Raw genomic sequence first — 20,071 nt, 5'->3', positions numbered from 1 at the left:
AGCCACATAAATACAGAATTTATGAGCCGGTGAGCGTGGCACAAAGCACATCTAACGCAGGCCGGACCTGGGAGCACTGCGGAGTTCGAGTTTCGTTTCTCCTTCTCAGGGGTGACTTTGTGGAGGAGGCCAGCCCTCAGCGGTCATGAAGGGGAGTGCCAGGCGGCTGTCCTGTTCGTAAGGGGAGGCAAGGGCACACTGCAAAGGAGCATATGCGGGGAGCCAGGGTCTGTGGCAGCGGGTTAGAGGAGAAGGACTGGGCTCCCCGTACCAGACCCAAAGAGAGAGGGGGCGTTTTGACGGAAGGAGGCCATGGCACTTCCAGGGACCACGCAGCGTTCCTCCCGCGTGCCATGGGCCCTTTCGCACAAAATCCCTACAGCGGGGAACATGAGGAAAACAGGCCCAGCAGGGCAGAGGCTGCTTACCTGCCACATGACCTTGGAGAAGTCCTTTGAGCTTGTAGGACCTCCGTTTTCTTACCGACCTGAGGAAGGGGTTGGATCTGAGCAAATGAGTCTTAAAACTTCGGATGAGTCCAGTTGACTCAAAGTTGACTAAAACTCTATATTACCCACCAAGAATATTTTTTAAACATCACCATCTACTCTCACCTTAAAAAGAAAGCACATTTCAGTACTAAAAAAGGTGTAGAGACACAGTCTGAGAATACTAAGGAGAGTCCTTTAGAGAAATACAGAAAAACCCACTCCACGATCTTACTGTTCTTATTTCATTGCAGATTGTTGAGAGCTTCATCACAGAGGGAAACCAGTTCCAGAATTTGGGAACTCATAGGTGACCCCAGAGGAGCTTCCTAGCTTCTAAGAGTCCGCGATTAGAACCCCAACTGGGCAAATTACCTACCCTCCCTTTGACCCATGCTTGATGGTGTCCACAGCCTAAAGCTTAGCGATGCTTGAGAGTGTGCCGGTGATCCCTGACACATGGACTGCAAGATCTCATTCTCCTTTAGCCACCAATTTCCCCTTGTCTCCTGAGGCGCAAAGGAAGCTTCCCCTGGAGGCTCTGTCACTGTGGTGGGTCCTGGTGGGGTGCTGGAGGCAGCAATTTGAGAGATGACTCCTCTCCTCCACTGGAAGCAGTAACTCACTCAGGGGGAGAGCTGTGTCTTGCTCATCTTGGACACCTGTTGCTGCAAGTGTACAGAAAGTCTTTCCATTGATAGGCCCCTGATTTAATTTCTATACTCTGAGGTCCAGAGATTCTAGGGTCTACACAAATGAAATCAGTTCTACGTGCACAGTTTTAATAGACCCACACCCCAAGGAGGCGACAGGCTCTGGAATTTAGCGTCCCATCAGCCAGGGGCAAGGGGGCTGCTCTGCTCTGGGGCTGCCTTTCGGTAACAGACAATTCGGGGAGCAGCTCCCCCCACAGCCCCAGGAGCCTGAGCCCAGCAGACGGACAGATGCCCTGGCTACACAGACCGTGCTGGGATCGTCTGGCGGAACTGTTGTCTGGAGACAATGCAGCCCATGTGACAGGCCCTAATGAGTCCCTTCTGGAATCCCACAATGGCCAAGTGGCCAGAGGCTCCCTGAATGGGTCTCTCTCTTCTCAGCAGTGTCTGGGCAGCAACCTCCTCTCTCATTCTCCTCCTGCATTTCTTGTCCCTCTCTTCCTTTTTTTTTTTAATAGTATTGTTTAGTTTATTTTATTTTATTAATTTGAGAGAGAGCAAGTGAGTGAGAGAGAGAGAGAAGCAGGCTCCCCGCTGAGCAGGGAGCTCGATGCAGGACTCGATCCCAAGACCCTGGGATCATGACCTGAGCTGAAGGCAGACGCTTAACTGACTGAGCCACCCAGGCACTCCACGGCCCTCTCTTCGTTTCTTCCTTGTCATCTTTATCTTTTAACTACTTCAATTCTCCTGTTCCCTTTGGACTCCTTCCTTCTCTGCACCCCTCGGAACTCTGTCCTTTCTATCACACCTTCTTAGACACAAAATCACCCTTCCCTATGACCCTACTCCTAGATCTCATAGCTGAACAGCTATTCCTCCAGGCACGCACCCCATCCCCCTTCCCTACCACCCCAAATCCCAAGGAGACTGCTCTTAAAGCATGCTTTCCCTGCAGCTGGGAGTGTAGGAGAGTCAGTGAGCTTTAGTGATTGAAAATAAAAAGCACCTATAATGTAAGTTCATTATAAGTACTGCTGGTCCCCCCAAGTTATTTTAAAGTTCCCAGGCACCAGCAAGGTGGCTTTTCTCTGCCATTAAGAATTGGAGAGGTCTGATCCAGAAGTTGCACAGAGGGGTACATTTACTCTCCTGCTCTCACTTCCTCGATTTGCAGCAAAAGGGGCCATGTGCTGTCATGTCTGACTCAGCCATGGGCATGAGGTCCCATTTAGGGTATCTCCTAGGGGAGGGCACCTACAGCCTGGCTGGCCAGCTTGGGGCTGCCAATGGGTCTGTAAGAAGCCTCACTGCTGGGGAGGGTCAGCCTCTGCCACCTCTGCCTTTTCTTCACCATTCACCCCTTAGCCTGCACTCCCCACCCCCACCCCACCTCTTAGGAACCAGAGCTGTGGAAAAAATCAGCCCTGATGAATGGGGATTATGGGGCTCTGTGTTTTACAAAACGTGGTCAGGAAATACTGAGGGTCCTCCTTAGTTCACTAGTAGATTCCCTAGAGAAGGATAATGCAGTTGAGGAGGGACTGAAAGGGGTCTTCTGAAAGGAGACGAGCAGCAGGTTCTGTCCGGGAGGATAGAGGTGAGGGAGAGGGCAGGAGCATTGTGGACACTCCATAAATCTTTAGCTTTACATCATTCATTTAAAACCTGGCTGTGAGGCACAAAGAGGACAATCTGAAGCCAGAGAGAGAGAGAGAGACTGCCAAGGAGTTTATTGAGAAAAAGGAATTTGAGAATCACCAATCTGTTTCACTATCCCTGATTACTCACCATTTTTTCTCTGCCTCAATCACTTTCTTTGATATCTGTCTTCATAAACCTGCCTGGGTGCAGTGAGTGTATTTCAGGATGAAATGCTGAGTGGGTATGGGGGCAGATGATGACCATCAATGGTGGCAAGTGAGCATAAGGAGGGTAAAGGAAGCAGCAACCACCCACCCACCCCCAAGCCCCGCATCTTTAAACCCAAACTGGGTTAAATCTGAGTGATAGCCTTAGAATTGCTCAGTGGGGTTGCAAGCCTGCTATGCACCTCCCAAATGCCTGAATTTTAAGCTAGAGCATTGTTCAGGCCTTCTTGCCCCTTGGTGACTCCCAGCACACTGTACAGTAACTCAGGTAAAGACAGTCCACATTGACTGAGCACCTACTGTGCGTTGGGCGCCAAGCACAGGGCTTTAGATGGATTGGTTTTTACGTCCTCAGAACGCTATACATCCATTTTACAGTTGAGGAAGTTGAGGCCCAGAGAGGCGGCTAACCTTGCCAAGGTGACAAAAGAAAAAATTCACCGGCTGGACAGACCAATGCTTACCTAGCCCCAGGGAAATACTGGAAAGTCAGTGAAGCAAAAGGCTAAGGAGGTCTCTGCTTATTCTGTATTTTTTATCAAGGCTAGAGAAAGTCTCATTTAGATCCTCCAACAGGCTTTAGAGCTGAAATAAAAGGCCACCTGAAGCAGAAACAGGAAAAGGAGGGCAGGCAGAGGGCATGACTGCTCAGCAGTCCCAGGACAAAGTGCCTTCAATCAGGGCCAGGGGCAACACAACCCACCATCCGGACAAAGCCGGGTGTGCATTTGTGGTCCCCATGGGTTCCCAGCAATTCCTTATCTGTCATCCATACTCTGGTTCTTGCTGCCACCAATATGCGATCATCTGATCTGGAAGGCAGAGAAGGTTGTGGAGGAGAATCTGCAGAAACAAACACTGTCAAATGTCCTGGCTCCCTTCCCAGAGCGTCAACATAAAAGCAGGAAGGAAGAAGTCAGACCTGAGGCCACATCAGCGAGTCTGTCCGAGTCTCCCCTAAGCCGGCAGGAGAGGACTTTGTAGCCCCAGTGCTGACGGCCAGGGTGCTGCTGTGGAGGGACAGGCTTAGTGACAGACAGGGACACAAAGTAGGAGCTGAGCCCTTGTCTTCCTGAATTGTTCTCTTCCTCCCTGCCCCCCAGTATTCAACTTTTTGCCACAAAAAACATTCTCTGGTTGTTTTTTTTTTTAAGTTTTTTTTTTAAAGATTTTATTTATTTATTTGACAGAGAGAGACACAGAGAGAGAGGGAACACAAGCAGGGGGAGTGGGAGAGGGAGAAGCAGGCTTCCTGCTGAGCAGGGAGCCCGATGTGGGGCTCGATCCCACCTGGGATCACGACCTGAGCCAAAGGCAGACCCCTAATGACTGAGCCACCCAGGCGCCCCTCGCTCTGGTTGTTTTAATCATGCTTCCTGCACTTATTTTTTTAAGTAGGCAGAACTTGAACTCAGGACCTTGAGATCAAGACCTGAGCTGAGATCAAGAGTCGGACCCCTAACTGACTGAGCCACCCAGGTGCCCCCTGCTTACTGCATTGAAAACCTTGGTTTGGAGTCATAGTATGAAGCACAGTTCTACTTGGACAGCCAAGGACCGGAATTAGACTCCTGGAAAAGTAGGAGGCAGGGGCCGGGGGGGTACTTCTGAGACCTTTTATAGAGGTGAGGGAACGCCCCAGCCTAACAAGTTTCTTGGTAAGGCTAAGCTGGCAGCAAAGTAAAAAATCAAGCCATTCCTCTCATCAGAATACTGCCCCTTGCTCCTCAAAACTTTGAAAGGCAGAAGGAGATGGAATTTTAAGTGGGCAGGGGTGGGGGGTATGGAAAAAGATGAAAATGAAAAATAAACTTGAAACATACCTAGCAGAAAGCACATTTGATTTGAAAGAGTTTTTCCATCTTAATTCTCTGTGGGCCTATTCATAACAGAGATATGGTTACTTAAAATACAGTCTCAGCACTGGCTGAGTTGAGTCTCCTTAAAAATGTCTTCCATGTTTTTTTTCCACTACCCCTGCTTCAGCCTCAACTCTAATTCCTGCACAACACCTCCACAGGACCAGTTGAACTTGAGCAGAGTGATTCTGAAACCTAGTGACATCCCCAAGTGACACTGAGACTTGGGCCCACAGGTGTCAGATTGCAGCTCTTTTTTCCTACCACCCCCTCCTTAAACACACACACACACACACACACACACAGTCACAACATCCTACAAGGCCGAACTGTTTTAGAAAAATGGCACCGCTATTGAATCAAGCAGATTAGTAACAAATTCTCTTTAAAACACATGCTCAAACTGTTACAATTCTGTTTGGTGTGGTTTAAAGATTTTTTTTTTTTTTTATGATTGAATTTTTAAAGGAAGAGCGGTTTTAAATTCCCTTCTGGAGACACTGTTAATCAAGAACAGCCTCTTCTCCCAAAGTGAAATAGCCGGCAATGAAGGCTCTAGAATCAGATTGTCTGGATTTGCAGCCTTGCTTCCTTACCTGACCACTCGTGGGTCTATTGACTCTCTCTAAGCCTCAGTTTGCTCACCTTGAAATGGGACCTAACACTTGTGTCTACCTCATTGTTGTGAGGTTTAAATGAGATGAGCTGTGTAAAAGCAAGGTGCCTGCTCACAGCAAACATTCATTAAATATTAGCTATTGTAACCTAAAAACAAAACATTAAAAAAAAAAAAAGCCTCCAGCAGAGAGGTCAAATCTAACACAGCTAATTGTATTTTCTATATGCTTCTTAGAAAATAAGCTCACGGGCGCCTGGGTGGCTCAGTCAGTTAAGCGACTGCCTTCAGCTCAGGTCATGATCCCAGGGTCCTGGGATCAAGTCCGGCATTGGGCTCCCTGCTCTGCGGGGAGCCTGCTTCTCCCTCTCCCACTCCCCCTGCTTGTGTTCCCTCTCTCGCTGTGTCTCTCTCTGTCAAATAAATAAATAAAATCTTTTAAAAAAAAGAAAATAAGCTCACATGTTTAGAAACCTATCGGAGTCAAACAAGTGGCTTTAGAAACACAACAGTGAATTATTAGCCTCTCTCTAGCCTGAGTAAGAAACTTCCTGGAAGGACTTAAGAGGACCCAGCACCTATCCAAATTGCTTTTTAGATAGACCTCAGAAATCCACCCCAAATGGGACACCTGGCTCGCTCAGTCAATGGAGCATACTACTCTTGATCTTGGGGTTGTGGGTTTAAGCCCCACATTGGTGAAGTTACTTAAAAATAAAACCTAAAAAAAGAAAAAGAAAAAGAAAAAGAAATCCACCCCACATGACTTAGCAAGGAAATGCCTATTGACCACCCCGCTTCAGCTGCTGCCCAAAGCCACATATGGGCTGCAGGGCATTATGGGAGAGGGCTGGGCTCCTGACTCAGGTGGGCCTCACACAGGTGTCTTGCATGGGCTCTGCATTGGCTGGCATGGAGGAAAGCAGGTTTCAGAAAGACTAATGGTCAGAGGAATCGCCAGCCCTTCCTGAACCCAAAGCATTATCCAATCATCTGAGGTTTCCGAAGATCAGCTTCCATGTTGTCTCTCTCTCTCCTTAAATGAGGGGCCGTTCTGCAGGGTGGCTGGGCTTGTGGCCACTATGAGTGAGGAATAGGGATATCTTTTTTTTCCCGGCCTTCGCAATTCTTTGTTTTATTTATTAATTTATTTTTAAAATTCAATTTAATTAACATATAGTGTATTATTAGTTTCAGAGGTAGAATTTAGTGATTCACCAGTTAATATAACACCCAGTGCTCATTCCATCAAGTGCCCTCCTTAATGCCCATCATCCAGTTATCCCATCCCCCCCACCCACCTCACCTCAGTTTGTTCCCTAGAGTTAAGAGTCTCTTATGGTTTGTCTCCCTCTCTGTCTTGTGAAGGCCCGAGAGTGGCCGCTTAAATATTGTCCAAATGGGGAGGGCACCTGGCTGGCTCAGTCAGTAGAGCATATTACTCGATCATGGGGACATTAGTTTGAGCCCCACCTTGGGTGTAGAGATTACTTTAAAAAAAAAAAAGAAAGACAAAAGAAAAATAATTTTTTTTAAAGATCTTATTTATTCATTTGAGAGAGAGAGCACGAGCAGGGGAGAGGGGCAGAGGGAGACAGAGAAGCAGACTCCCCACTGAGCAGGAAGCCTGACGCAGGGCTCGATGCAGGACCCTGATCCAACTCTTGGTTTCTGCTCAGATCGTGATCTCAGGGTTGTGAGACTGAGCCCCACGTTGGGTTCCATGCTCAGCACAGAATCTGCTTGGGACCCTCTCTCCCTCTCCCTCTGCCCCTACCCCCGGCACTTGCTCTCTCTCTCTCAAATAACTAAATAAATATTAAAAAAAAAACAAAAAACTGTTGTCCAAGTGGACTTGCACCTAGCAGAGCAGTTCTCCATGATCTCTCTTTTCGCCCAAAGATAAAATTGTATCACTCACTGTATGTTTGCTTGTTCTAAATACGTTGTTGTTATTCTGCTGATCATAGTAGTACATGGTCAGGACCAGGATGCCTTTGAGCAAGTTGGAAGAAGGTACCACTTCCTTTGGGCAGATGTAAGTCTGCAGTAGCACACGGAATACCAGCCCCTGAGCTACTCACACCCAGAACACGACCCGCTCAGCGATACAGATAACTCTGTGAACATGCTCTTTGCGAAAAATTCAAATGATACAAAGTTATGTAAAAAAGTGTAAGCCTCCTGTAATCACATCCCAAAGAAAACCACTACTTTTTTTCCTTTTTTTTTTAAGATTTTATTTATTTGAGAGAGAGAGAGAGCACACAAGCAGGGAGAGGGGCAGAGGGAGAGGGAGAAGCAGACTGCCTGCTAAGCCGGGAGCCCGATGAGGATCTTGATCCCAGGACCCTGAAGGCAGACGCTTAACCGACCGAGCCACCCGGGCGCCCTATGAAAACCACTATTAACAGTTTAATTAATAGACCTTTGCTTTGTTTAAAACAGAATAATGAAATTCAGTTAGGGAGGAAAAGTCTAGGTACACGATGAAATTTTTAAATAGTGCCAAAGGGCTTAGTCTAAAAGTCCACTTCCTACCCCTTGAACTCCTAGTCATTCAGTTCACCAGCTGTGTATGTGTGTGTGTTTCCTTCTAGGTAATCTACATATAGATAAGCATATATGTGTGTAAGTGTCTGCATATGGAAGTGTATGTGTGTGCCCATGTTTTTTTCACAAGTGATCTCTTTTTTAAGAAATATATTTTATTTTTTCATTTTAAGTAGGCTCCACACTCAACATGGGGCTTGGACTCACAACCCTGAGGTCAAGAGTTGCAAGCTCTACCGACTGAGCCAGCCAGGTGCCCGGTAAGTGATCTCTCATATACACAATACAGAGCTTCTTGCTCTTTCCCCACCATATAAGTACATATAAATCCATCTTTCCTTTTTTTTTTTTCATCTTATTCCTTTTAACAGATGTGCAATTTTGCATTTGATTTATTTTACCAAGTCCCTTATGGAACAGTCACATGGTGGACACGTACATTGTTTTCAGTATTTTGTAATCACAAATAATACTGCAAAGATTATCTTTGTATGTATGATATATATATATATATATATCATACATATATAGTCTTTGTATACATATGCAAGGACATCTATCTACTCAATTCCCAGAAGAATTACCGAGTCAAAGAGTATGTAAAACATATACAGATTAAATGTTGATAAACATTATCAAATGACCCCCAAAGAGGCTATCAATCAGCACTCCTACCAACAGTGCTGCTTGTTTTTCCCACACCCTCACAAACACCTTTATCTTCTAGTCTTTTAAAATGCATATCTATCTTTTTTAACCCATCTGGGGGAACACGGTCTATTTTTAAATTCTCTTCCTCTCTGACCCCACCCATTCCAATATCACCAAAAGTTCTTAACAACCCAGGAGAAGTCATCTGCAACTTTGTTAGCATATCCTTGGATGGAATCCACTTCAAAGTTGAATCCTCAAATATCCCTGTCTAACCCTGCAACTTTGATCTTTGTCCCTAGGCAGGGCAGAAGCCTGAGGAACCAGGTCCTCTTACTCCTGGGGAGTCCTCAGAAATGCAAATTGTCCACTGTTCTGCTACTGCCCACCCGTCACCTCTCCAGTCCCCCAGCACAGTGCTTTGGATGAGCGGCTTTTACTGGAAGAGGGTTTGTAAGTTGGAGTCAGAAAGAGGGAAGATTTTAGGGAGCTCAGAAGAAAAGCAGAGGACAAAAGGCCAGCTGGTTCTTAGTGAGCATTCTGAAGGGAGTCTGAGAGCTAGACAAGAGACCAATGCTCTTAGGATCGCTGAGGTTTTATAAGTTTGGTTAGATTTTACATATGTGTTCTTGCTGTTCTCTTCCTGTTTCACAGTAAAACCTACAGCAAAAGGGGCTGCTTATCTTATGAGGTCAGCAAGGAAGGGGAAGATTGGGGGGGAAAGTATATCCTTTTTTACAGTCGGTCTTGGGGGACAGAGAATCTGAGGGTAGTGGTAACACCACAAAGATACCTGGAAAATGGGCTCCAAGAGAGGTGTCTTAAGCCACAGGAAAGCTCTGGAGCTCAATTATAGCCCCAGTGGCTCCCATTTATTGAGCACATACTATGTGCCAGGCACTGTGCCAAGTGCACTACACACATTATCTCGTTTCATCCTTTCAACAGTTCTGCGAAGAACAGGTGCTATTCTTCATTATACTCATTACACCGCTGAGGAAACAGAATGGAGGTAAGGAACTTGCCCAAGATCACAGAGCCAGAAAGAAGTGGCAGAATTGGGACCAAAACCCAGACCTATTTGATCCCAGAGGCCAAGTTCATCCCTCCAGGGCAAGATAATATAGAAGCTTCAACGCCTCTGCATGTACTCTCCATGTAGCGGGGGTGCTCATCCCTGGTGGAAACAGCTGAGCCCTAAGATAACGAAACTCTCCCAGTCTTACCTTCCTCAATTATCCCAGATGAGTTTGTGTATTTTCAGGTGCTGTTTGTCATCTTTCAAGATTCAGGCATCACGTCCCCTGAGTTCTCAGTCTCCTTTCCTGATCTCTCCTTCCCAAACACCCTGTAGGCACCCCTGGTATGGCACTTCTTGTAATGTCAGGTCTCCACCACAAGACTGGGTGCTCCCTGAGATTGTGCCCCCATCTCTCATCTTAGGATGCACTGTGCCTAGCACAGGGCCTGACACATGAGCCATGCCCCTCCCCACCCCAGTGCTCAGTGAATAAATGTTGCATTAGGGCCAGGCAAGCTGAGCCACCATTACTGCAAATTCCCTTTCCCACTCCCAGTTGGTAGGAGAGAGTGAAATGTTATTTACAAAAACACCAAGCCAAACAAGACCCTCCCTTCCCTGATATGCTGAAGCTGTGCTGAGAACAGCCAGGGGTCACCAAATGGCAGCCAGATGGTAACTGATGTCTGCTCCCTAACTCCAGGGGCCTGGGGCAAAAGGCTTGGCCACCCACCTGCTCCCAGGGACCTGTGAACATCCACTTTGTAGGCAGAAACCCAGACGGTTCTTCGCTCCTCCTGATCCCATCCTGCATCCAGTCCTGGGAGCTGAGCCGCTGCTGGCTCCCTCCAGTCTGAGGGACTCCCAAAGCCGGCTAGAGCAGCTCTCTGGCCCAGCCTCCACCCACTATAGATGTTGCCTGCCTCCCCTAACTTCTTCTGTAACAGGGAGGTGTTAGCTCAGCAGCACCAGCCCAGTGTCGCCGGGGTGCTCATCCCTGGTGGAAACAGCTGAGCCCTAAGATAACGAAACTCTCTCGAATGGAGCAGGGGAGAGCTGGGGAGAGAAGAGGAGTTCCCTTGCCAGTGGAAGAACTCTGAGGCCACAAGGAGCTGGAGGAAGAAGGAAGGGATTTTCTGCCGTGTTCCAAAACAAAGAGAACCGATGGGGCTTTGGGGAGAGCTCCGTTTCCCTCCACTTCATTCAGCACTGTTTCCCTCCTCCCACAGATCCAGGAGGCAACAGGCCCCCAACTGGTTATCAGGTCCTCGAGCATGAGGGCCTTTGTCTCCTCCTCAGACATCTAGCTGCCCAGGCAAGGGGCGTACAAATCCTCCCTGACCCTCCCAGCTCTTTGTTATCTCGGAGGGAAGATTACATTTCTGTGTGGGGAGGCAAGGTGCCAGGAGTCCTCCAGCAGGACAGGGGCAGGCAGAGCTGCCGGCTGACCCCTGTTGCCTGGAGCCCCGCTTGGGCTGCCCTGGCGACGCTCTCCCTTCAGTGGTCTGGGGTCTGTCCGGGTGTGGAGGGTCTGCATTTGGTGGGGGGGCTGCAGGGAGAGCAGCACGGAAGGGGAGTTAGACTGGAAGGATGAAAGCAGCCAGCTCTCAATTTTTCTGGAGCCATGTCCATGGTCTGGATGGCCCATTCGTTTTCTGGGTTTCTCGCCTTCTCCATTCTGCTTTCTTTGGCTGTTTCCTTGAGAACTGGAGGAAGGAGAACTAGCAAGTTGGCCGCTTGCTTTCATTTTGGTTTCTTGCTAAACCTATAGAGAAATTTGGTCAGCAGCAGACAGGCATTTAGATCATTCTCTTTCTGTTTCAATCAAGGACACATCCTTCAGTCTCCTCTTTTGGGTTCAAGATACTCCTAAAATGCTCCCAAATCGAAAGAATAAAAGCGCTGGATTGAAAAACCCCTGTTTAGAAGACTCAGAGAGAGGAAGGGGGATATATTCCCTTTCAGTAATAGAGTGGGAAAAATAGTCGTTGGATGTTAACATAAACACTGGATTCTCCATGGCTTGACTTCCCAGTTCTGTTCCCTCCAATTGTATTTCTCCTTTGGTAACCCGGGTTTGCTACTCTCATCAAACCCACCACCAACAAATATATACGAAACACCTCCTGAGCAGTGTCCTGAGCTAGTCACAGAGATGGGGTCCTTGCCCTGGTATAGTCTGGAAACTAATTAGAGAGAAAGAATTAAAAAAAAAAAAAAAGACTAACAAAGTTAAGTATCAGATCAATGGGATAGACCAGAAGGTTGGAAGAGTTCCAGCGACTGTCAGGGCTGGGAGTGGCAGGAAAGGCCTCTTTAAGGGAGAAGTGCATGAGTTTGGCCTTCTTACATGTCTGGAATGAAATGAGGAAGGCGTGGAGTGCCTGGGTGGCTCAGTTGGTTAAGCATCAGACTCTTGATCTCAGCTCAGGTCTTAATCTCAGGGTCGTGAGTTCAAGACCCCCATTTGGGCTTCACACTGGACATGAAACCTACTTAGGAAAAATGAAGAAGGCCCAATGAGGAAGTAGCTTATATGGGAGGATAAACATATCCTGATCAGGAGCTATAAGGTTTAAAGATGAGGGGGTTAGGCTTGTAGGGGGAATAACCCTATAACCATGGCTGAAGTTCATATATTCTGCAAATATGTGACTTCCTGCTTTTTATTTAGTTTTTAATTTACTCAACCATTCAACAAACATTTATTGAGTATTTATTCTGCTCAGTCAATAAACAGCTATTGAGCTCCTACTATGTGAATGACACTGTGATGGTCACTATTCTTTCACTTGCTGGTCAAATAGAGAAATAACTTAGACCATTTCCTTAAATTTGAGAGGGGAGGCTAATCTCATTCAGTATTCCAGATTCCACAAGCTTGAGGGGTTTGTGGGGTATAGATGAGGTATAGGCCCTACCTTCACTTACATAGTGACTTTTTACAAAATATTTTATTTGCTTATTTGTGAGAGAGAGAGAGCACAAGGGGGGGGCAGAGGGAGAGAATCCCAGACTCCCCACTGACCACAGAGCCTGACCTGGGGCTCCATCTCAGAACCCTGAGATTGACCGTGAGCCGGAAGTCAGATGCTTAACCAACCAAGCCACCCAGAGGCCCCTCCATAGTGACTTCTATTTGTGTAATACTTCAGTGCACTGACATCCATTATTTTATTGACAATCCTTTGAGGGAGTCTCAAGGGGGGGGGCGGGGATAGGTTAAAAAAAAAAATCTTGATTTTTTTCAGATGTATGACTTGTCCAAAATCAAACAGTTCATAAGTAAGGGACCAGAATGGAGGTATCTTTCATACCCTACCAATGGTGCCAACCTGGCACCCTGGAAGCCTCAGAAAAAATACTCTTGGCTCGGTCCTGGCACAGCCTGATACCTTAGGTCTGCACAGGTCCAAGAATTTGTATTTTTTACAAGTTCCCCAGAGGACTCATGTGCATTTGGATTAGGGAACCACTAGAGTATAGTGGCAGGATCCAGAGGAAAGGGCATTTTAGCCACTTTTCCTCAGGTTTCACCGAACCTTTTCCTCGGGTACTCTCGGGTGGGTTCTGATTAATTTCCAAACCGACAACATGCCCAACTCCCACCACTCACTCTCTTGCTTCCTAAAATTCACTGCAGGTTGAAGACTTCTGGAGGCCCAGAATGGTGCTGCCGAATTCACAGGGCCCCGCTTCCCATAGACCACAAAACCTAAACTCTGCGGCTGGGGAACCGTGAGATGCAAGGGAAGGATCTGAAGAGGGGGTAGACCGTCTCATGAATAAAAACAGCTTGTATTCATTGAGTGTTAACTATGTGGCAGGCCCTACCTTCATCCTCAACTTTATATGAAAAGCACTATTATCCTCCTGAAAACAGACTTAAAGCGAGAAGAATCATTTCTCCAAGGCACACAGTCAGTGCGACTCCAAGGCCGGTGCTAGCACGTACAAACTCGGGACGACAACGTCTCCCCACCTCACCCCCCAAACCGCTCATGTGTCCACCGCCTGAAATTCGGGCGCCCTCCTGGCGGGGCTCAGATGCAGGCGCACGCGCGCCCAGGGAGACCAGACTGCAGGAAAGCAGCGGCAGAGCGCCGCGCCGCTCGGCCCGCTCCCCCTTCTCCGGGGCCGCGGCCGGGAACTACAAGGCCCAGCAGGCAGCAGCAGGGGGAGGAGGAGGGGGTGGGACCAGCGCGGCTGCGAGTGAGAGAGTGAGCCCTCGCGCCTCGCCGGCGCACAGCGCTCGGAGCGCTCCTGCGGGCACTGGTGCGGCGGCCGGGGCAGCGGGCGGCGGCGAGCCGGAGCCCGAACTCTGGTCCAGCCACAGCGCGCGGAGGAGCCCGGGCTGTGCCCGCAGCTGGGCGGCAACGTCCCGACTGGACCGAGACTCCGCTTAGCGCATTGCGGCGACCTCGCCTTCCCCGGCCGCGAGCGCGCGCCGCAGCTGGAAAAGCCGCGGAGACCGAGGACTTTTCGCCGGTCCGAGGAGCGCCCCGCAGGACGCACCGTCCTAGTGCTGCAGTCGGGCACGCCGTGGCGCCGGGGTCCCCGGAGGGCGATGGAGCCCGGTCTGCGAGAAGCGTGAGGCGCCGCCGCCCGGTTCCGGAGAGGGGGGCCACAGGGTCTGGAGACCCCGGGCGGCGGACGGGAGCCCTCCCCCCCCCCGCCCCGCCTCCGGGGCACCAGCTTCGGCTCCATTGTTCCCGCCCGGGCTGGAGGCGCTGAGCACCGAGCGCCACCGGGAGTCGAGCGCCGGCCGCGGGGCTCTCGCGGCCCCGCCAGGACCCCAGCGGAGCCCGGGAGCGGCGGGCCGGAGCTGGGGACGCGGGCGCCCGCCCGCCCGCACACGCCACGGCGGACTCTCCAGAGGCGGAACCGCAGCGCCGAGTGAGGTAAGAGCCGCGGCGCCCGCAGATCCGGGGCGGGCTTGGCGTCCCGAGCGGCCCCCGGCGCCGGAGCCTCCCGGCTGCGTGCTTCCCCCGCCGCAGCCCAGTCGGGTCCGGCACCTCCTTCCACTCGTTACCCGCCCCCCTCCACCTCCCGATTCCCTCCCCAGCGCTTTGCGCCCCCCTTTTGTCTCCCCTCCCAGCTCCCCGCTCGCGTCGCCTTCTGCGCCCCCTCCCCGCGCTCGTCCCGCCGCTCCTCCTGCCGCCCAACTTTTCCGCCAACTCGCGCCGGGGAGCTGGCGAGGCGGCGGCTCCGCGGTGAGTCCTGGGAGGGACAGGGCCGGGGCGAAGGCGGCGGCGGCCCTCGGTTTCCTCGGACTGGGGAGGGAGGGGGGAGTGGGCAGCGAGATGGGGTTGGGTGTGTGTGTGTGTGTGTGTTGCGTTCCAGTCCATCTCTTTTTAGTCCGCTAGTGGGGACTCACCTCAATTCAGCAGGTAGCTTTGAGAACCCGGGGTATTTCTAAGACCTTTTCCCCCTCCGGGAAAGTTTGGGGTCGAGGTTGGGGTGGGTGGATAGGGGCATGAAGAGGGAAGGCAGTGAAGGGGTAGGTTAGCTTCTCCTGGAATAGGTTTTAAGGAGGTGTCGTCACCAAATGGCCGAATCTGCTATACAGGAGAGCGAGAAAGGAATTCCCTTTTCCTGAGGGGGTTATCTTCTACTTAGTCGATCTCCGAAAGGGTCGGAAGTTTGTGGAAGGGAGGGCGCCCAGCGGGTGATGTTAAGCCCCATTATGGGGTCGGAGGGAGGGGAACGTTCAGTTCCAATCTGGTTCTAGGAGGTGGGGGAAGGGATAAGGGTTTTGCCCGGTGCGGTTCGCTCGGCAGCGCTGCATGTTGCTTCTCTGGCTCAGACCCTCTGCCCACCCCGCTCCCGCCTCCCGTTATGTTTGGGATGGGAACAGAGGAACCCTCGTTTGCAGAGGAATTTATTGACATTGTGGATGGAGTTCATTTAACACACATCCTATGAAGGCAGCCAGACACCTTCGGGCGGGGGTGGAGGGGGTGGCGGTGGTGAGGCTTGCTTCTCCTTTCTGGGCCCAGAAGCTGTTGGCCCACCAAAAAAATTACTGCGGTGTCTTTCTCCCCCAACACTTTTTTCCCCCATTTTCCAGATGTAGCAGCCGCATCTGGTTCCGTTTCACCCCACACCGCAGCCACATTAACATCCCTTTCCCTCCCTTCCCCCTCACCCAAATTAAAACTGGGATTCTTCAACTTGTCCTTCCCACCTCCCTCTTTCACATTTTCCGAGACTTGGAGATGAGGCGTTGGGATTTGGGGAGAAAAGAAAGTTACCCTGGATCCCAAGTTATTTAGGATCTGATGGTGGCGGTGCTTTCTAGATTGTGCCGGAAAAAGGCATGGTAGGAGATGGGGCCACGGTTTTAGGGGGGTGGCGCTTGCGAACGGGTCATCTGCTGGAGGTGACCTCTTTGGCCATGGGTTTGACCCAGAACTGGCCCTGACGGAAGTTTCTGGAACGAAAGCATTGCCTTTTCCGTCCCTTCAGTGGTAGCTGGAGCAGCCCGAGCGTCTGACCCTGTCCGGAGCCCGCCGTCGGGTCTCTGGCCGCCCGGTGGTGGCGTCACGCGTCCCTTTTCCACCCTCCCTGGAGCGAGCCCGGGGCGCAGCTGCTGGGGGCATGTGAGGGGGGCGGATGCTGTTGCTGCCAGGGGCTCTCCCTGTGCGTGTTAAAGGATTTACGTGGGCTGCAGCCCCTGGAAACTAAAGTGGGATATTTTGCTTCTTAACGGCTATAGGTTTGAAAGCGGGCGTTCGATTGTTGAGGGGTTTTGTGGGTTTTGTGTTTGGGGGGGGGGGTTGTAATATCCTTTGAGGTAGGCAAGCACTCTATGGTCCAAAGTTGCAGGAGGGTGGGGAGAGTTGGTCGCTCTCACCCTCTCTTTTCCGTCTCTTTCAAATTGAAAACACTTCTCTGGTTTCCTCCTTTGGGCGGTAGTTTTGGAGGCTGTAATGAAATCGCACTTTCTCTAGACATGGTAATTAAGGTGACTGTTTCCTCCGCAGATGTGCCCTGCCCTTTGCACCTCCGGACCAGTGCTTTTTTTGGAATCCCCTCTAAACTGTAGAACCTTAGCCTTGAGACTGTTTAGCAAAAAGTGGCCATTTTCCCTGTTGGCCCAGGCTCCCGGTTTCCTCTCTGAGGCTTTAAAAGCTGAGTAGCAGCAGGGCCGCGTGGGACGTGTCTCGGTCTAGCTAATTACCCCCAAGCCTGGGTCATCTCCCTTCCTTTCAGGGACCAAGAGAGAGCCATTGCCCACTGTCTGTCCTGACAGCCTGCCTCTCTAATGACTTGTTTACATATTTCCCTCCAGTTGGTTGGGAGAGGCTCCAGGGCTGCCGCTGACCCCTAGAGGAGCACAGAGTGTTTGGGGATGGGGAGGTTGCTGGGGCCTGGCTCCAGCTGGGATGGTTATGTACTGCATCAGTGACGAGCTCCTTGAAATATCTGTTGCATTCAGTCTTAGTCATCATCAAGTGTCAGCTTTTTAATGAGGGCCATCCGGGTGGAGAGCCACTTGGACATGTGTGCTTTCACTGGCTGATTTTACTGTGCCTGTCCAAATGCCCATTTTGTAGGCATTTTCACGAGTGGGATTTGGGCCAGAGTGGGCACCACTAATTTTGGTTCCAAAGTAGACAGCCTTGGGTGCTTCTTTTCCTTTGGCCTCTGGCCACAAAGGATGTTAGAAAGTTCCAAAAGAATAGCAAGTGAAGCAAAAGCACAGGAAGAAATGGAGTTAGGAGCGTGGCAGATGCTATTATTGTCCCACCTGTCTTGAGGGAGATTAGAGTCCATCCAGGCATCCCTACGCCTGAGCTGGCTTTAGCCCTGTTGGACTCCAGAGGGCAGGAAGAGCGCATTGAACATAGAGTAGGCAGACTCCAGCCATGGTGACCCAAGGAAAATCCATGGGTTTTTGCTTTTAGTTGTATACTTTGTGTTTGGGGTGTTGTCCTGAAAAGGGGCTCCTAAAATAGGAGATTTGCTCCTGTGGGCTTGGGCTGTTAGCAGCCAGCTTCTCCAAACACGCTCTTCTTTGCCTCCATTTTTTAAATCTTTTCATCAAAATGGCTGTTAGGTAAGAGCTTCCTGGGAAAGTTTGAGCCTGTTGCTGCTGGAGGCAAAGGAGGTAGAATTGATTCCAATGTCTTGTTCTGAAAAGCCTCATCCCTTGAGATGAGTTTAATTTCCTCTTGGGAAATTTGTCTTGCATTTGCTTTCTAAGAGCTTTGTCCAAGGTCTGAACGCACCAGGGACTCCTGGGAGTCCAGATGTGGAGCTTTAGAGAAGACTCGTGTTTCCAGAGAGGATTAAGTACCAAACTTGGGCTAGGATATTTGCTTTCCCCCCCTAAGGTTGCATCGACCTGAAGCAGAGATTCTCTCCTCACCACCACTCCTCCTTGCAATTAAAGAAGGTATATTTGGTCCTCCCCACCCCCCAAGTAAATAGTTGTCATCTGGGTGAACAACTCCACGAAAAGGGTGGTAGCCTACCAGTCCATTTTGTCTTCAAGAGCAATGTTTCCCAGAGTATGGTGGAGCAGTTGGTGTTTCACTTATTTATTATTTTTTGGTACGCCTCACTCCCGAGGACATTTGGATACCTTTTTTCTTTTTTTTTTTTTTAACAAAGATTTAAAATTTAAAAATTAGTAAGTCTTATTCCTGTCCAAAGAAATGAATGTTTTGGTGTTGACTTCCTCAATTCTGAAGAATCAAAATGTTTAGAAGATGTCTCATTTGCAAGAGTATCTGTATCAGTTTCTTTTGAATCAGGCTTTCTTTCATTCACTTATTCATCCAGTTAACAAATGGGTCAGCATCTGCTGTGTACATTGTGGGTGCTAAGTGTATTAGCGAAAGTTAGTCAGGCACAGACCCTGCTTCTTAAGGAGCTTGCGATCCCATGGTGCTTAGGAAATATAGAGGAATGAGAGCCTCGGGGAGAAAGCCCAAAGACTTGTGGAAGAGGTAGCTTTTTAAAATTAAATTAAATTAAATTAATTTGTTTGTTTGTTTATTTATTTATTTGGGGTGGGACTCGGAGAATAAGAAAGCTTGGCCCATTAAGGATGGAGGAAGGACAAAGAAGAGGACAGAACATGGAGATTGCCTAAGGTCATGCTGTCCCATAGAAATAGAACATGAGCCACATGTAATCTTAGATTTCCTAGTAGCCACTTTTTGAAATTAAGTAAAAAGAAGCAGGTGGAATTCACATTTATTAATTGGTTGAGATTTTAATGATCTATTTGATTTAGCCCCATATATCTAAAATGCTGTCATTTGAACATGTAACCAATATAAAAAATTATTGATGAGCTACTTTACCTTCTTTTTTTCACACCAAGTTTTCGAAGTCTGGTGTGTATGTCCCATGTCTAGCACATCCTGATTCACATTAGCCACATTCCAAGAGCTCAGTAGCCACAAGTGGCTAGTGGCCACTGTCTGGGACCCCTAGGTCTAGAGTACAGGGTTTGAAGATGGGTAGTGAGAAATATCTTTGTAAAGGTAGGAAGTTCGAGTCCTCCTGCCACCAGTTACCAAAGCCTCCTGAGAGCGCTGTCAAGGAGTGACTCAGAGCGCAATGTTTATAATTCTTTCATGGATTAGTACTCAGAGAGGAGAGGGCAGGCACTTTCACCCATGCTGCCCATTTGATCCTCATAACCACCTGTGATGGAGGCTCAGCAGCCATCCTCCTCCGACAAGTGGGAAAGCAGAGAGGTTGTGTTCCCCTCCGCCAGTGCCCCGTGAGGACCTCTGTGCCCAGGTGGAGTGGGGCTTCAAGTCCCTGGAGACCTGCTGGGTATGGGAGAGGCTCACCATGGAGCCAGCTGCAGGGTCCCTGAGGGAGCTCCCTAGGACACCTGCAAGGCTACAGGTCACATCTGTCCAGTAGTGAAGGAAGGAGACTGTCCCTCCGGGATTTTAAGAATTCATTAATTAGTAGTAGGAGGAGAAGGTGTGGTGAAGGAGAAGGTGGCAGTTCCAAGGGTCCCAGACAGTATGTGGATTGGTGGTTTGGGTCACTGTTTTCTGTTTGTGGGGTGGGGCCCTGTCTGCCCACTGACCTCATTCCCAGAGCTGGTGCTAGGAGGCTGGGTTTTCTTGACATCCTTTGTTTTACAAATGTGAGCCTTGAGGCCCAGAGGGAAGGAGAGAAAGAGACTTCTACACCTTTCAGAGGGGGATGAGCTGGAGAGAAGCAGCCAGATTAGTTTGAAGTACCCTGCTAGCAGAGCCGAGAGAGCACATTCTGCAACCAGTCCACAGCTGTGGGCAAGTGGGAAGGCTTTTCGGGGGACAGAGTGGCTGAGTGGTGGTGGAGGCTGCCTGTCTGTTACATTGAAAGCCAGCCTAATCG

General features: G+C 49.7%; 1 protein-coding gene across 3 annotated transcripts in view; it reads left to right on the top strand.

Annotated features, from left to right (window-relative positions):
* Positions 1-13,974: 13,974 nt before the first annotated feature.
* Positions 13,975-20,071, top strand: part of FGFR1 (fibroblast growth factor receptor 1) — a 47,104-nt gene continuing 41,007 nt past the window's right edge. For all 3 annotated transcript variants that reach the window (XM_044912832.1, XM_021681577.2, XM_044912831.1), the window contains exon 1: positions 13,975-14,616. The gene's annotated coding sequence lies outside the window, so the exon portion shown is untranslated. The remainder of the gene's footprint in view (positions 14,617-20,071) is intronic.

Source organism: Neomonachus schauinslandi, chromosome 2, assembly GCF_002201575.2.
Source record: "Neomonachus schauinslandi chromosome 2, ASM220157v2, whole genome shotgun sequence".
NCBI classification, from domain to species: domain Eukaryota; kingdom Metazoa; phylum Chordata; class Mammalia; order Carnivora; family Phocidae; genus Neomonachus; species Neomonachus schauinslandi.
Note: the sequence above shows the minus strand (reverse complement) of the source record. Positions and strands in the feature narration are given on the sequence as shown.